This window comes from Trachymyrmex septentrionalis, unplaced genomic scaffold, assembly GCF_001594115.1.
Source record: "Trachymyrmex septentrionalis isolate Tsep2-gDNA-1 unplaced genomic scaffold, Tsep1.0 scaffold196, whole genome shotgun sequence".
Lineage (NCBI taxonomy): Eukaryota > Metazoa > Arthropoda > Insecta > Hymenoptera > Formicidae > Trachymyrmex > Trachymyrmex septentrionalis.
The window spans coordinates 1446653-1465931 of NW_017305135.1; the positions used below are offsets into that span (position 1 = coordinate 1446653).

At 30.1% G+C, this 19279-nt stretch overlaps 1 protein-coding gene and 1 long non-coding RNA gene across 10 annotated transcripts in view; both read left to right on the forward strand.

Annotated features, from left to right (window-relative positions):
• Window positions 1-1816: 1816 nt before the first annotated feature.
• LOC108747232 lies at window positions 1817-8247 on the forward strand. Of its 7 annotated transcripts, none has more exons than XR_001939229.1 (7): window positions 1817-2044; window positions 4789-4986; window positions 5701-5828; window positions 6738-6787; window positions 6937-7095; window positions 7762-7992; window positions 8061-8247. It is a non-coding gene; the product is annotated as an uncharacterized LOC108747232 (long non-coding RNA). The 7 variants fall into 7 exon arrangements; XR_001939228.1 differs by having other exon boundaries at window positions 8097-8247; XR_001939230.1 differs by having other exon boundaries at window positions 7762-7996; window positions 8061-8071.
• Window positions 8248-11152: 2905 nt separating this feature from the next.
• LOC108747235 (synaptotagmin-1-like) overlaps window positions 11153-19279 on the forward strand; it is a 42223-nt gene continuing 34096 nt past the window's right edge. Inside the window, exon 1 of one of the 3 annotated variants that reach the window (XM_018484599.1) lies at window positions 11153-11450. The gene's annotated coding sequence lies outside the window, so the exon portion shown is untranslated. The remainder of the gene's footprint in view (window positions 11451-19279) is intronic. The other 2 variants (XM_018484594.1, XM_018484596.1) reach the window with 2 other exon arrangements.

The following is a 19279-nucleotide window of genomic DNA, read 5'->3' on the forward strand; positions in this document are numbered from 1 at the left end:
GACTTACAATATGATTATATAGTTTATCAACTGGAACAGTTTGTAAATTACAAAAAACATTTTTCGCATAATTTGGGAAATAAGGCAGTTATACAGAATACGGTACTCACCTCCAATTTTAACATAAAATTAGACTCACTTGATGTGTTTTTGTACGAAGCGAAATAATCTGGCAGAAATAATTGTCGCTCTGTCTCGTGAAGCGAAATATGAATCGTTAAAGTTGACGACTATTTAGGTTAAGAAACTTGATGGCGGATATTCATAGTAGGTTATTTTAAAACCGTCTTAAGTGTAATATCTTAAGTTGCTAATGCGGCCCTTTGATTGGCTTATGATATTTTAAGACGTATTATATTTCATTATTAAAATCATAATTTTTTAACATGTAAATTTCTATATATGTGTTGCACAGGACTAGATCCGGCACAGGAGCAGCAAATAAATTTGACAAGGCTTGCCACTTCTATGCTTCAACATGTTTGGTTATCTGGATTATAATGAATTTGAGTTTAACATCAAGATAACTACTTTAACCTACTAATATTAACAATACATACAATTTTAAAATAAAGGAACAGAGTATATATATCAAAATAAATCTTTAGAGGGAAAAAGTTATTAAGTCTATCTTACATTCATTAAAGAATTCGACTAGAATCTCGATTTCCGGCGCTTTCATTCGTTTTGTACGTATTATACTCCATGTGGCGCCACCTCTACATCATGTGTGTAATTTAATTCATAAGATCAATTTCTACATTATCCACGCTAAAAATCGATCCGAAATTCACTGCCAGCTTTGAAAATCTACAGTTTACGTTACTATACATTTTCAACATTGGTAGTGAATTTTGGAACACAGTCTAAAATGAAACGAAAATTTGGTGGATCTCGCCATAATATTTGGGAAAATGAAAATTTTATACGAATTGGAAAAGAAGGGAAACAATTGCTTATTACGCTATATGTAAAAAGTGTTTAAAAAATGATTCCAAAATTCTGTTTATAAAAATAATTAATAATGATTACTTACACGAGCATTTTTATTAGAGATATTTACATTTTTTATTAGAGATTTATTAGAGATTTTATTAGAGACATTCACATTTTTTAACTATTTAATGCCGCACAAATTTCTTCTCTAAGTGGATTTCTCGACTCGCAAAACAGATCCAAGTAATAACATATTCGATTTATTGACTTGACCCGATTCCGAGTCAATGGTCTGTTCTGTTTAGTTGCAAAATAAGAACTAAACTGTGCACAAAATGTAGCTAAAAAGAACAGACCGTTGACTCAGAGTCGGATTGAGTCAGTAAATCAAATACGCTATAAATTTTGAAAAATGGAATCTCGAGAAAATAATACGAATACGACTAATCAGAATCATTTTGTTTGTATAACACGCTAAAATTCACATATATTATGAACTATAACTATGTTTTCCAAAATTCACTGTTGAAAATATATAATATGTATAACGTGGAGTCGTCGTGGACTATAAATTAGAGTTTTACACGTTTATACATATTTTATACATTTTTTATGTATTTTACCGTATAATACCGCAAAATGTAAAATACCCTAGAAAATCCTCGGATAATCCAATCCTACTTGCTAGTAAATAACTAGAGGTTTAGACTTTTCAATTAATATAAACATTGTTGAAGAAAATGTTAATGTAATATTGACAAGAAGTGAATAAATGTTTATTGAAAATATTTTTATGTATTGTTATGTATTTTTTTATCTATATAAACATTGATCTTTATAGAAAATTTAAATTAGCTATGATACATCGAGATAAGTAAATGTGTGTGTTGAATGAAATGAAATATTTATGGATGGTAATGAAGTAATCTTCGAAGTCGGTCAAAAAGAACTCGATGACTGGCACAATACTCGCTCGTGACGGTAAACATTGCGATGTATACTTTCTTCTTAGGATCAAAGTATGTTTTCAAAGATTTTCCAACAATTTATGAAGTCAAAGAGAAAACTAGCGATGTTGGCACAGTGGATTCACTATCTAATTCTTTAGGTAAGAAGGCTGTTTTCAAGCGTTGGATTGAAATATTATATTAATAAATTTACCTCGGGGAGTTGGTCACGAGCTGTTAGAGTACACAAAAATTATCATTGATACGAGTTAACCTTTAAATTACCTCGGATTACATAAGATTACTTAATACTACCTCAAATTATTTCGGATTATCAAATATTACCTCATATTATATCCAAGATTACCTTAAAGTATTTAAAATTATGTCATATTTTCTAAGATTACCCGAGATTTTTCTAAATTTATTTTGCTCATCTTACCTTATAAGAGTACATGAAGTATTATTTCTTCAGATCACTCTAGAATATCTTTTGAGACTACTATGATAAGTATCTTCGAGGATATCGATTTGAGATTTTCACTGCTTAAGAAAAAAAACGCAATTTTAAAAAATAAATATTTATTGCATACAGGAATACAAAAATATAAAAATTTCGCAAACGGAATATGTAACATATCATACGTATAGAGAGATATATATATATAGTAACAAGTTCGACTATTCGTAATGTATGAGATTTTTTAATACTGAAAAAATAATATCCAATTGAATATAAATATCAATAAGTATTTTATAAAATAAAAAGTATTTAAAAAACATCAATAGTAATACAAACTTTTTGTTAAACGATACAACTTGGTGTTAAATTAAAAATTTTGCTAAGATTTATTTGATCGAACTGTTATAGCAGTTCTTGGCTAGATGCCCATTTACTAGATGCTCATTTTGAGCTGATTTTTGCAGGCGACGCCTGTCTCTCATTACCGCTTTAAACTCAGCGGCCTTGCCAGATGACGCTCTGGCTCAGGAGCGTCTCTATATTATATAGTGTCCCAGATCCAGTGAGAAATGATAATAAAATCAACGTCGAATCGATGTCGAATCGATATCAATTTCATTGTCATTTCTCACTAAGGAATGACCGCTAATATTTCGTATGCTGATAGAGCGGACTAAATCCTTTATTATTTTACAATTTTCGCAACAATTTACAATAGTTAACAAAATATTAATTACTAAAAATCGCCGAATATTGGTTCTATAATTTGTTTCTCAAATACTATCAATTTTACAAGAAAACTATAAGAAATAAAAATTGTTTATTTTCTTCTCATAAAACTCTCAAGAATTTTTTCAGAATTTTTTATCAACTTTTTAACACTGCATTTTATGGTATTAAAAAATTCTGAAAAAATTCTCAAGTTTTCAATAATTTTTTACTTAAGTACTATCAACTTTACAGAGAAACAACAAGAGACAAAAATTGTTAATTTCTTCTCATAGAGTTCCGAGAATTTTTTCAGAATTTTTTATCAACACTTTTATCAACACTCAGTACTGAATTTTTTGTTGGCAACTTTTGTTACCAACATGAAAAATCCGATACTAAAAACTTCTGAAAAAATTCTTAGAATTCTATTATATAAGAAGAAAATAAACAATTTTTGTCACTTATTGTTTTTCTGTCAAATTGATAGTATTTGAGTAAAAAATTATTGAAAACCAATATACGGCGATTTTTAGTAATTAATGTCTTCTTAATTATTGCAAAAATTGCAAAATGGTACAGGACTTCGACTCAGTTTAGTTTGCTTTACACACGAAATATTTGTCGATCAATCTGGGACACCCATGCCAGGATCGTTTCTTTTGCTAATTCAACCGTCATTAAAGAACATCTTACTAAATAATTTTTATTTTTTTTTTAAATTAAATGATGATTTACTAAAAGTTGTAGATAAGGCTGCATTTCGTAATTTTTAAACGCTTATGTATTCGCAGTCTGAAAGAGAAAGTATTATAAGATATACCTCGAAAGCCTAAAGATAATAATTTCTAGATTATAAAAAAGTAATTTTTTTACAAACTCAATTTTTTAAGTCAAAAATCGATTGAAAATATATATATAATTATAAGAAGGTATAAAATGTTTATCTATGACGCTCAGTAACTTCAAAAATCGAAGATTATCTTAGATTTATGCTTCAGATTATTTGAGATTTACTGCGACTTTAAGAATATCTAGAATTACCTATAGATTATTCGATATTATCCTTAAATTACTTAGAATTTTCTATTATCCAAGAATATCCTATTATCTGAGAACGTTAAAGATTATTTACCAAAAATTATCTTGAATTACTCAAAATTTCGTTTGGAATACTTGAATTACTTAGCCTTTGTACAAAAATTACCTCCGTGACCACCCCCCCAATTTACCTGTGATATCAACGGTAAATAAATAATCATTGATTCGATTAAATCACGCGAAAAAGATCAGAGGTGGTCGAAGAGTTTTACAAATTGTATTGTCTCTGACCCAAACATGTACACTGAGAAATTCATTCGGTTGAATCAATTAATATCTTGTTTGAATATGAAAAAATCCTTGGTTGATGCAATAAAATAATTTTTTGTTTAGATATGGGCAAACAAATCCTTGGTTGGTTTAACTAAATGAGTTTCTCAGTGTATACAATCAAAAAAATTTTTATGATAAAAGAAAGTCTTGCTACTATGATGTGCCATAAGTTTTAATTTAGTATTTTTCATGGCAATCCTATGTTTTTCTAAAAATATTTCCGCAAATAAGTTTTCCTCATCAAAAAATTCTTCTGGAATCCTAAAATCGATACAACATTTCGGCCGGAAATTTCAAATTTTTTAAATAACGTATAAAGTCTTAATAAAACAGTGGATAAAATCTCTATCCAATTTGCAGTTTTGTGGCACATAACTTTTCAATGCATTTTTCAATGTACGATACTCCAAGATTCCATTGGGAGAAGAATGGTATGCAAAGGTTCTAATCCTTTCACATCCAATTAAGTTAGTGAGAGCTTTAAATAAGCTGCTTCAAATTGAAAACCATGATCAGTTGTGACGGACATAAGGAGCACTAAATCTTCTCTCAAGCCCTGTGAGTATAAAAGTTTGTAGTAAGTCTTTACTGAGATTTCGCTCAAAGGAATCGCTTCAGGCCATCTAGAAAAAACTATCTAGAGAAAACTATCATTTATTTATTCGATAGCGTAATGGGAGGGTCTCATTAGCATACATCCCTTCACATTGCCAAGTGCTTAATAATTTTTCACTGCTTTACAAATGAGAATATTTTATTTTAAATTGACTAATTAGCGATGTGCGCTATCGAATCCCTCTCAGCGCAGTATCCCAAAGTTGGAACAGGGTCTATCTTTAGTACGTATGTCCGTGGTGCGTACGCAGGTTGTATATACATATAAGACTTACAGTTTAATGCCAGTTCCAAAACGACAATTCGAAAAGTTTTCTTGAATACAATACTTTTGGTGATTTGCTAGACCGCTGAAGAGGAGCTACGAGCAGTATTGTTAGACGGGCTGGATTTCAGACGTATGCGCGTCCAATGTAGCTTCAGTAACGTATCGGTCACTAATAAGTAGGAAATCATAAGTAGGAAATCATTAGTGGCTTAGGGTTGAAAATGTTGAAAATTTTAATATATTTTACATATTTTACACATTTTACATACGTATACATATATATAAATATATATAATATATTTCTCTATATGCATACATATGTAAAATATGTAAGATACGACATTTTGAGAAAATTTTACATAGGCGACTAATGATCTCCTTTTTTCTAGTGACTGGTATGTTACTGAAGCTACATTGAACGCGTCTGAAACCCGGTCCATCTAACAACACTGGCTACGAGCACGTGAAAATTTCTTGGATCTGCCGGGAATCGAATCATGGTGGAAAGGATAACCTGGTGTGTGCAATTTGCAAGCATTTCTCTCTGAATCTCCGCCGTCTCTGTCTATGAATGTCGATAAGAGACTAAGGCTGCGAAACTGTGAAACGCTAAAAACATGGGACGATATTCATAGTTCGTTTTTATTTTAAAATTATCTTAAATAATGCTCTAAGATGCTAATACAATCCTCTGATTGACTTGTGACATCTTAAGACTGTACAGTCTTAAATGGAAAAATCGATTATAAATACCGACCTGCTTCGTGTCGTGAAATTGGTACTGAATCTTTCCTTGTTTAATATACTTTATAATGCATCTTAAATTCTTTTTCTATAGAAAGAGAAACATAATAACTGGCATAGACATAGAATCTACTCTTGACAGAGTGTCCGCAATGAAATTTTGTTCCCTAAAGATATGTTCTGTATCTGTAGAAAATTGAGCAATAAAATCAAATTATTGGATTTGCCGAAGCTTTATCCAATTTCTAACAGAAAGCATAAATTAACGGTTTATGATCAGTTCTGATGATTATTTTACATCTCTCTAGAAAGAGTGGCACCAGATTGGACATGATTCGATTGGACACGAGCAACTAACGATTAAGATTAAAAAGCCCCTAAGCGGCTGCTATGATTAATGGTGTTCAATCAAGCCATGGTCAATCGAGATCCTCCCCTTTAGAAAGTATCTAAAATATTTAATCGTTAAATAATTCCCGAAAACTGTCAATAAGTAAGAACGTTGAGAATTATTTAACTTTTTCGAGAAAAAGGCAATATTAATTTCATCAACTATCTAATGACACCAACTGTCAGAAGCATTATAAATTAGAACAAGAAGAACAGAGCTGGATGAGTTAATAAAGTCGTGACTTGCAAAAATTCTTCCTTGTAATTATTGAAGGCTTATTTTTCGTTTCAGGAATCGAGGGAAATCTTCTGTCACGATTCCTGTTATCCTTGAGAAATTCTGTAAGTATAAAGCTTGATAATTAGTTTTTAAGACATCTTCTGCAATAATTAATAATGAAATTGTCTCAATTTAAGAAGAGTCTTAGATTTATTATAATTTAACAATTATTTTAACTTTTTCACATAAGTCGACTTGATTCTCTGACTAGAAACTAAATATCCAAGAAAAAGGATTTCGGAAATACCGAAAAGATATTTAGAAATCGTTAATTCCATATAATAATTCCACCATATAGTATGGAGTGGTTTTCTCGCGGGAAATTTAGATTTCTTATCAATCAAGGCCAACGTTTTCATCATAGAACAAGGTAAATTTATTTACTTTTGAACCGAATCTTTTATGATAATAGCAAACTTTGGAATTGGATGAGTCATTAATTTCTTGACTTTGATCTAAAATTCCTTCTTCGGTAGCAATTACAGCGTGACTTGTTGAGTGAACTTAAATATAACGTTGTGAACAGTTTAACTTCAAGAGTTAAAATCCTCCGTTCCAAGTCAGCTAAACTAGACGTCGAAATATCAGATTTCGTAACTTCAGCAACGGATTAATCAAATGAAAAACCATTATTGCATTCCAAAATTTTGTTCAGCTAATTTAGCTAATTTATTTAATGGAATATCTTCAACGATTGCAAGAGTTGCTTGAACTCTAAAGGCATTCAGATGCAAGCGTTAAAAATATTTTTATGCTACTGCACTGTCCGTATCGCTGATTGATTGTTGTTTCCGCTGCTTGACGCTTGATGTTTGTATCTGAATGCATCTTAAGAGGTAATCTTTGCAGCCAAATAGAGTACAAAACATTATCTGATATAGTGCCATCAACTAGTTGTTTGAGTTTATGCAACGAATATATAGGCTTCTTGTCATTAAGCTCCAACTAGGTTAAAAGTTATCTGAGTTTTTTTCTTTCAAATCAATAAATTGATTAATAAGTGCAGTTTTTGAATAAGTATATTTATCTGTTTCAGGTAAATTTTCAATGATATCTGACACTGTTATAAACAGTTCTTTATCCAAATGACGGAGATTTGAGTTAAGCTTGACTGACTGAGTCAGAATGGATTTTATATGCATAAAATTCACTTTCTAATTGAGCAAACTAGAGTTTTGGATGTTTGTATGCTATAATATTGGAAGCTTAATAAGGCGAAACTCATTAAAATTAATTTGGCTTGGCTCATCGAATCGATGGTAGTTCAGTAAGTGGGGCTCTTCTGATTCAATAACAGGAAAAGTTGATACCTCACAATCATGAATAATGTTATAGATGTTTCCGGAATATTAATAGGAGTCTTGTCTACAGGCATGATGGGTACATTCACAGAAAAAATGCTGGAATGGCTGGGTCTCCAAAAGAATGCATGGATTTTTTTGCTAGTAAATGACTAGTTTTCAAATAAACTTTATTGAAGAAAAATGATAAAACATGTTGATGTAATGTATTATAATTTGATAGAAAGTGAATAAATGTTTATTGAAAGTGTTTTTATATGTTATTATGTATTTTGATATTCATGAAAAATGAAAGTTTTTGAAAAATGAAAAAGCATGAAAATTCTATCTTCAGAGAGATATCACTAAATTTCTAAGTTCCAACGAAATTCAGGGACTTTTACATATGTATTACATCGTATTCATAGTCCTTCCTTATTTTAAGGATGGAGGAAGCCTCCATGAAGAATTCCTCGATTCTCCTCTTTGTTTGTATAAATGGATTTCAAGTCTGTCTTCCCGAAGAAAGGAATATTTTAGAGATTTTAGTAATTTACTGAAGGCAGTATATATTATCATAATATATAGTACGCAAACCTAATATCATGAATTACGAATAATAAAGGTTATAAAGACATTGTTAATTAAATAAAGTCGTGATAAGCATTTTGCAACAATAATGAATAAAAATAAAACTAATAGCGAATTTGATTAGACGCACTCACTGCGCATGATGAACATTAAAACTGTCGTACATACACAAAATAACGTAAATATATGTTTATAAATAAACATGGAAATCGATTAAATTGTAAAATGCTCAATATAGTTTATTATACTGTTTAGGTAAAATATGTATTTCATAATTCGAAATATTTGCATTTTATTTTTATACTTAAATTAAATTAGTACAACGGCTTTAATATGCATCAGTGCTTCCAATCGGATTCGTCATAATGCTTATTATATGAAGAAGGAGAAAATACTTTTGACGCAATTTATTTCCGGAAAAAAACTATCAAAAAACTATCAAAAATAATTATCGATGCGACAAATCTAAATTAAAAACTATCGAAAATAAAAAAACCAGTGTGAACTAAATTTGGTGGTTTGATTGATTGAAGGAACTTCCTCCTCAAGGAAACTCGCAACCTTCCTTGAGAAAAGGAAGCTAATAAGGCTCCTTGTTTGGAAGGTTCATGAACCGTGAAATAAGGAACAAGGAATCCTTATTCCTCAAGGAAAGGACTATGAATTCGGGTATTAGACATTTGGAAATGATTTTTACAGAATTCGCTGAAAATATCGTAAGTGAAAAGCCGTGAAAATTCTATTTTCAATCTTCTTCAGCGAAATTCAGCGAAATTTAAAGATCTTCAAACACTTGGAAATAATTTTCAGAGAAAAAATCTCTGATAATCCTTGAATTTCCTTGAGAAAGTCTTTGAATGTTATTGAAAATCCCTGAAAGATGTTTTCAGGTATTTGCAGCGAAATTTTCAAACATTTTTTCACCAGGAAATCTTGTATATATTTTTCGACATTTAGGTTCCGTCATAAAATGCGCATATTCATGTTTTTGTATACGTTATCAGCGGTAGAGTGAGAGCATGTAGTTTTCTCATACACACACATACAAGCATACATTCACATTTGAGTCCTTCAAAGCAACATATGATACAAACATGCATGTACGGCTTTTTTAGAATATAACAAATATAACATATATTTGGTATTAATGTTAAACCACAAGAGAGAGAGAGAGAGAGATACTATTAAATATCACCTGAAAAATTTTTATGTAACCTTATAACGACACGATTTTTAAGAAAAGATGTTTATAATTAATATACTCAAGCAAAATAACAAGTCACGATAATGTCAAAATGACGTTAAAATAAATCAGAAAATGATTGAAAAATGACTTTTAATGATCATTTTGAAGTCGTTTTGACATAATTTTGATATCATAATGACTTTTGTTGTTCTACTTGGGTAAAATTTGTTGCGTCATAATTACTTTTACATTGACCATTATAATAGAACTTACATTAATCATAAATATTTTTTATACTTTTTATCATAAATTTAACAGAACACATTTTTTAAGGACTATAAGTTCTAATAATATGAATTTGATTTAATTGATTTTAATTCCATTAGAAATTTCTCTCATGTCACATATCGTATATGGAAAAAGGTATCTGGAGACACGGTAATGTCTCAACGCTAAGACGCTAAGACATTGTATTTACATCAATATATTTAAAAATAATTTTGTTAATTAAATAACAATAATAATAAAACACATAGTACTTTACTAAAACAAGAGTATGATGTATGTTTTTTATTAATATTGTTATTCAAAATTTACAAGATTATTTTTTAATTATATTACATTATTAGCTAATGCTGTTAACAAATTATTTTTTTCTCATGTGATTATAATAATATGCTAAATGCACTAAAATAGTTCTTTTTTGTAACTTTAACCGAAAATTTCTCTTTCACTTGTAAAGTGATACTGCAGCAAACGGAATTGTATTCAAAAGCCTAAAAAATTATGAAAAATATTATCTTTTTACGCTTAAAGGCTTGAATAAAAATTATTTTTTGTTTAATAATGTTATACAAATGTTATACTACACAGTACTATTGCTTTTAAAACTGATTGTGAGTTTTTTCAATTCTGGAATATTGAAGATAAATTAAATAAAAGTACGTAATTACAAACAAATTAATTGGCGAACTTATAGCAATATAAAAATTTAATACTAAATTGTAACATAATATTTTTACGATCTTCTATTATTTTTCTATCTCTTATTTTTTTTTAAATATACATACATTGAAGTTATTTAATATGATCTTTTTCACATGCAAGTAACATTAAAAATAAAAAATTCTAGAATTTTATTTTATGTTTAATTGATTTTTCATCCACTATTTAATATGATTTAAAAAATTGATTATAGCAATTAAATTAAAAAATACTGCTACGGAAGATTGAAAACTATTTCTATGAAAGATAAAAAATATTTAGTAGCTCAATTTTTGATTTGAAAATTGCAAATGTATAGTCGTAAGTCTCTAATTGAAATAGCCAACGCAACGTATTACTCATCTATCCGCGGACTATCAGCAATGTCGGAGGCGTAGAACTTCCTAAGGGGAACGCCTATCTTTGTCTTGACGTATTACGCATTTGTTCACTTGACTGATTGTGAGGACGCAAATGGCCACGTACGTCTGTGCTTACGAAGCAGAATGGAGCATTTAATCGGTTAAGTCAGTTACCGAATAGAGTGCAATCGCAAATTTGCGTTCGCGAGTGTATAAACGCAAATTACGAATTTATCTGTTACTATAGGATTGCAACATGATTAAGTGAGTATTGTGTAAATACTTGCAAAAAGTAATCGATAATTGAATTCAGCTCATGTTGGTAAGTAACATTTGCAAATCGAGTACCTTTTTAATGAATTGTAGTAGATACAAAATTACTCGATAAAATTTAAGAATACTGATGTTACAAGGTTAATGATGTAACCTGCAGTTGCAATACTCTGTACCAATAGAATTTTAAAAAGTAAATATAATCGAGTAATCGTGTCATTGAATATCTCAGATAATGTTCAGTATGTAGTATTACTAGAATTAACATTTATGTACGTATGTGTAATGTGAGACATGTAATACGAGATACGCAGGCGCACGAATATGTGTTTGTTATGAAGCATATGTTTCGAAAGTTACTATTGATATATATTATCGTTGCGATTATAGTTACGATTGTTATGAATGTTATCATTGATTTCGGCATTGGATTTCGCTTCCGCTCATGAAACTCATTATTTACGGTGTTAATTTTGCGAGGTCAGTATATATAAATATTAATAAATATTTTTTACACGTGATAATGCAAAAGTCCGAGATGCTATAATTATTGTATTATTTCTAAGTAAAATTAATTTTAAAATAAATTTAATGGAAAAGCTGAACGTAATCTCTTTTAAATTCCTCTTAGATGTTAGTTATGAAAAAATTATATGACATTATATACACGAAATGTTCGAAAATTTGCAAATAATCCTTTTCGACATTTTTGCTGAGAAAAAACACAATCATCTTGGAATACTCTATTTCAAATCATTATTTTTCCGATCAATTATTTAATGGAAATGAAATGTAAATAAATTTTTCAATATGTTTTGACGGTGTTTTTTTGTCATCGAGCGTTGTCATAATTTGTTTCATCAGTTTTTGTTCGGACATAGCCAAGAGAATTATTGGTAACACAAGTGTTTTTTATCTAATGTGGTGATGTGTGTACACTATGTAAAGCGGTTTATTTTTTACCTCTGTGTAGTCTATGTCGTAAGAGGTATATATATCAGCAAATGTAGTAGTAACGTATACGAGACGTGGATGTTTCACAAGTGTTTCAATATGAATGCAAGTGTTCCACTTGATGTAACTTCCTTGCTATTTACATAATATTATTTAGTAATCTTTTAGATAAAACGTTAATTAAATATTAAATATTTTTATAATAAATCAATTAAAACGTATATGTCTGTGCTAGGCGAGGAATTTTGCTCAAGACATCAACCGTCGCTGCATTTCATCACATTTCTCTGTTACGATCAGTTTACCTACAATTAGGGAATGGAAGTAATTTGGGCGTTATTTGTAACGTCATTACCGTTACTTTTTTTTTACTAACGAACTTATTTTACTAACATTATCTTTCTTTTTTAATAACTGTAATGATAACGAGTTATATTTTTTTCATAATGGTAATGATTTTTATGATTTTTTTATCGTTATTTTTTTTACCTTAATTTTGAATAGGGTAAAATTATTACATGTGAATCAGGCACTAATTTTGTATCACTTTTTATATTTACATAATTATAGTATTTTTTATTAAATAGTACATATCACAAGACTCTTTAGTATTTGTTTTATTTCTTTCAAGTGTCAATTGAATTTAATTTATTAGGAACGGCGCTACACATTTTATTGATGTGGTTAACTAATTAAATGTGTGAGGTTAATTAACATATGTATCTTTAAAAATTCATTCAAAATGTAATATTATAAAGATTGCCTTATAACTTTTATAATAGATAGTAAATAGCGTTAGATTTCATGGAAAAAGTCAATGTTATGCTCAGTTGAGATTAAATGTGTCCACGTTGTTTAATCACTAAATTATGACGTTACTTTTATTGCACAAATTTATTATAAAAATGTTTAAAAACTTATCAAATTTTGCAAATGGTGTCATCTCGAAAAGATTTATTTATTTTAAGTATAAAAATAGAACACGAAATATACATGTCCAATTTGTTTAATTCTCATTGATTTTTACTTATCACTAATTTTAAATAAACTTAAATATGTTAAAATTACATTATTATCCAAATTGCATTATTATCCACAATTAGACCCTAGAACTAGATGTGTACTATCAATTATAATTTTGTTATATACTACGATATGCATATACAAATTATTTTTGTTATCCTTATGGGATGTAATAACGCCAAAAAGGCTAAAGCATTTGATGAATTGATCCGCAATTAGTGCATGGGACTATCAATTGTGGATAATTATCATTACTTTATTTAATTCAAATTGAAACATATAAAACGATAAAATGAAATAAATTCATCTATAATTTTTATGATCAATCATGACCATTAAATTTTTTATTAATTGTTTAATATTGTTTTGGATGAAAATATATAAATAATTTTTTTAAAGAGTGATACATAACTAGTGGTTTCATCTTATTTAACCTAGGTTTTATCTAGTTTAACATAATTTTATATATTGAATATTTGTAACATAATTTTTTATAGAGGAGCCATAGGATTTGGTTATCGTCATCATGATCCGTTGCCAACGTTTCATAAATCTTGCCATTTACTTCATCAGGGCGAGGAGAGCATAGATACTTTCTATATATTCGATTTTCAATCTTTGGCCATAGTATTCATAATCCGTTCTTACATTAAGACTATTTTAAATACTATCTTAGTCTCTACAGCACGAAATATTGCAGCAATATTATATATTTTGAAAGACTGCAATATTTCATAAAATGTTGCTGTAATATTGTAGCAATATTCCTATGTCTGCAAAATTAAATGTTGCTGCAATATTGCTGTAATATTTAAAGAAATATTGCATACATATTGTTATAACACTATGTAATATTTCAATAATTATTAAAATGGAATTTCAATAATTATTCCAGTTTTATTAATTATATTATTAGTATTATATCCCAAAATATACAATAAAATTATGATCAAAAAATATTCGGGAGCTTAGAAAGTACATCCAAAAAAAGTAGAGAATTTCCAGGAGATTCGCTAACTCGATTTGCGTATTTCTTTAAAAAATAAGACTCTTGGAATTTTTCCTTACGAGAAGCGTACCTCTCTCGTGGCAGAGTTGCGCACTTATTTACTGAATTGTAATATTGCAACAATATATCGCAATATTTTCTACAAAATATTAAAATTACAATATTGCTGCAATATTTCGTGCTGCAGAGGAAGATGCTAATGCGATTCTGTGATTATTTTACGATGTCTTAAAAATGCTATACATAAATCAATGACTGCGTTCAGCGGACTAAACAGTTGCTGGCTACTATTGGTATTCTTTTATATCATCCAATCAGCATTTTAGATCTGAAAGAATACATCAATAGCAGCGAATGCTCTGTTGAGTCTGCTGAACGTAGTCAATGTGTGCATTGAGAACGACTACCGCTCATGTGGTTATCGTTCTGAATGTACTCAATTAACATAACAACAATTTTACGAATACTTTAACTTTGACGACAGTAATGCCATGTATTACAAAATTTATTATGGAAAATATCACCTTAATCAGATTGTGTTTCAAGACCGAAAATTTAGTAGACGTGTGGTTCGTAAAATTGGATATGCATATATATAGGGTGTCCCGAATTTAAATTCGGCCAAACTCGAGAGCATGTAGGAGATCGATAAACTAATTAAATAAATTAACTTTAGATTACATCTCACTGATTTGAGTGTCTTACTTTAGATATGTTGTAGGGGAGAGTGTTCTGAGTGATTTCCCGCAAGAATTAAAAGTTGGGGATGACATTGGTTAGGAGATATAGTACATTAAAGTTCCATAATTTGTTGAGAATGACATTGATGATATAAGAGGTATATTATGAAGGTAATTATACAGTTTAGGCTACAGCACAGACTTTTACTAATGCATAATGCATAGTGCATAATAACAGAATCAACCAATCAAAATGTTTCTCTTCCGTGAAATGGGAGAAAAGGAAGGATTCTGATTGGTTGAATCGCTTACGCATTACGCGTTTTGCATTATGCAAAAGTCTGTGTTGCGGCCTTTATTCTTAAAGTCGACTATTCGGATTAGGAAATCTATCATAACAGCGATTCACTATATTTTAAAAATATAAATTCTTTGCTAAAGTAGTGAATTTGTATTTCAAATGCAGTGAATTTGTGTTTTTAAAACCACTGCTATGACAGATTTCCTAATCCGAATAATTGTCGACTTTAAGGATTAAGATCTTGGTTCGCGGAACGACACTTTTTTCTTGTCACATCTTCAGTTTTATGTGAAAAACACATCGATTCAATGTATTTTTATCAAAATTTGAAGTGTGCGGGCTCTTTTTAACATTTACCTTTGTAACTAATCCTACTATAACCTATCAATCAAGTGGAACCAAAATGACGGATGAGAATACCTACATATCTAGTGCCTTAATTCTAATACAATCCTCGTGCAAGAACAGAAAACAAATCTAGTAACACTTCTAGAGACCTTCTAATCAGAGTCTGGCTACCTGAAGTGGGTGCCATTTTTTATTGAAATTGTGCGAGAGAGAAAACTCGCTTCATCTCATAATGCAGTGATGCTATAAGTTGCAGCTTTATAAAGACGTTCTATAAGCTTCACAGTTCTTAATGAACATTCTGGCACGTTTAGGCGACTAGCTGGCGATTAAAATTTAAAAAACGTAAAAATTTAGTAGTGTCTAATAATAAATATTATGACAGCAATTCTATGGCCATGCACTATACATTTAAAGTAAAAATATAATGTATTTTCGTAAATGAAATGAATGAAAAATGTCGGACCAATCACAAACCGTAGAGAAGGTGGCCAGATTAGAAAATCTCATTTACACTATTGCGGGAGCGATGAACTTGCACAGTTCAATCACATATAAGGATATATAGTAGGGATAAGATACTCCATTTTTTATTCAGTCACGCATATTTGCTTGCGCATTATAAGTAGCCATGTTTTTGATAGCACCAATCCCGATCAAAGCAGAGAATCCATAGTTTCTCCATTACTGCAATCGTGCCATGACATATCGCTGCGCTTGTCATAATTATAACAGTATTAGAAACCACCGCTTATATTCAATAAAAAAAGGGAATAAAAAATTTTTATTTTTGGGAATTTTTCACTAAATCGATGATCAATCGTATACATCCACGCATAGTCACGTTGCTTCATAAAATTAATTGCTGTAATTAACTATGCACAAGACACTACCGTGTCTCCTGAATAAATTAAATTAGCCAATTAGTGATGTGGGCGTTTGATATACACCCCATTATTGCACTACTATACTAGTAGAGTCCTAGATTTATAAGAGAAGCGCGGACTGGTGTTAAGTATTCTGATTGGTCATTGCAATCACGTGACTTAGAAGCAAATCATGAACTGATTTCTGTGTATTAAAAATGATTGCTTAATGGATGATTGGTGGATATAATCATAATCCGTCTTGCAAATGATGCCATTTTTTAATATTTTTTCTAGTACTTTTTAGTACTTTTGCGATACTGACATAAGGCGGTCACGCTTCTTTGATAAATCTAGAATATCAATCATAAAGCTTTTTTTCTAGGACGAAAAGTGAAAAGTGAAAATTTTCTCCAACTTCAATGGTTAAAATTTTCATTTTTCACTTTCTATCCTAGGGATAAAGTTTCATGATAGATATCTAGAACTGTATGCACTATTAATATCTAGAGATCCTTTAATAAAAGTCGCGACATGAGAAAGTTACATTTTGATTGGTCCGGCATGTTATAATAATTCCCGCCTATATTTGAATATCTACATTTGTGCTACTCTTAAATTTCAACAATATGATTAAAATTAATTATTTTAAAGGAGATTTCTTACATTACATGTCGAAATAACGCATGCGAGAAAAGAATTTGCTGTTGCAGACGTTCAATTTTTCATATTATTTCTCCAATATCTTTTGCTAACATTTTTCGCATAAAGCACGGTTATCTAACCATTTTTAATAATTGTCAATCTATTGAGTATGTTATGTACGCATCACGTAAAAAGAAGCCCAGTAACGAAATGTTTCTTGCTTACTGGGAGGAGATCAAATCAGAGAGAGAAACCTGAAAGAGGACATGATGGTTTAAAATCTGTAACCTCAAAATGCTGCCGCGCATTACTGCTCTCTGACAAAGTGGATGTTAACTACACAATAATATCCACCATTTTGCGGTGCTCCTGATGGAAATAAATCGCTGAAATTGTTGAAATTTCTATTAATTTGATAAATTTTAGTTATTTTAGCGATTTCAACTATCTATTTCCATCAGGAGCATTGCAAAAAGATGGATATTGTTGTGTAGTTAACATCCAATTCTTCAGAAAGCGGTAGTGCACGGCAACATTTTGCGGTTACAGGTTTTAGACCGTCATGTTCTCTCTCAGGTTTCTTTCTGGTACCATTCATTGACCCAGGTCTGCCAACTGTGAAGAAATAAACGATGTTGCTACGACTGATCTTTATGCATTTTTGTCAGATCTTGCTGCGTGTCCTTTTCTCTCTTCGTTTCGATATGTAGAGCAACATCAACTGTCAAGCGAGTGTCAAACATGATTTCAAGTTTATTAGAATACGTATTACGAAATCATTTAAAATAGATTCCTATTGGAATTATTCAATTATTCCTTAGATTTTTATTGTGTTTTCTAAGAAAAACGGAATAATTCCATAGGTGCCCTGAGGATTCCGCCGAGCTATATGTTGGTATAAGTATTGTTGGTACAAATTGTACACTGGCCGACAGAAATGCCTTTACACATTCAAGATGGATGCGTTTCGGAACACAGTCGAACCGCATACAATTTTTATGTATGCGTTTTGATTGTGTTCCGAAACGTATCTCTTTTGAATATGCAAAGGTATTTCTGTCGGCCAGCATACTTAATTATTTAGTTTTATGTATTGGTTTGTTCATTTACTCGGAAAAAAATGTTTTATATATAATTGTATATATATTGACGTCACAATACAATTATATATATAAAATATGTCCATAAATATACAATTATAGAAAATTATACGAATCTTACAATATTTTATAATTCACATTAAAAAAAATTCCAAATTAAAAAAATTTCTCTATTATTTTATAAATGTTTAGAAAATATCTCCAAATTTTTTATACAAATTACAATTTTTCAGACTTTATATACAGGGTGTCTCAGTGATAAGGTCGAAGCTGTATTGGGAATGTAGAGTGGGTTAAGGAGAATAAAAAAAGTTGATATCACTTTGAGATATTCGCTGTTTTGAATTAAAAAAGGAAATGTTTAAGCCAATGTGCGGTGAAGCCGCATCGCGCGAATTAGACCTACAACGAATACCCACTCTACGCTCCCAATGCGGCTTCAATCTTATTTCTGAGACACCCTGTATATGAAAAATTTTATAAAAAAAGTATAAATATTTTGCGTATATATTTCTAAAATGTGTTTCAATTATAGCTCCTATTCACTCCAACGAATGCATTAAAGTGAGTAAGAGCTACAGTAGGAAACATGCGAGGCGAACAAACATTGTACTAGGTAGTACATGATACAAAGAAACCGAACCTAAATGATGTGCGTGCGACGAAAATAACAACTAAGGACTAGGATTACGAACTAGGATTACAAACGGTCACTGAACAAGCAAGAGAATAGAGAAGTAGAGACTACATTTACATAACACCCTTAATTGAGTTTAAAAACATCTCTCAGTAGTTATGAAATTAATCAATCACAGTCGTTTCATTCTTCCGAGAAACAACTATAATTGATCAATTTTATAACTACGGATATTTTAAAACGCGATTAAGCATGTCGTGTAACAGAGGTCAGAGAGAGAGAGAGAGAGAGAGAGAGAGAGAGAGAGAGAGAGAG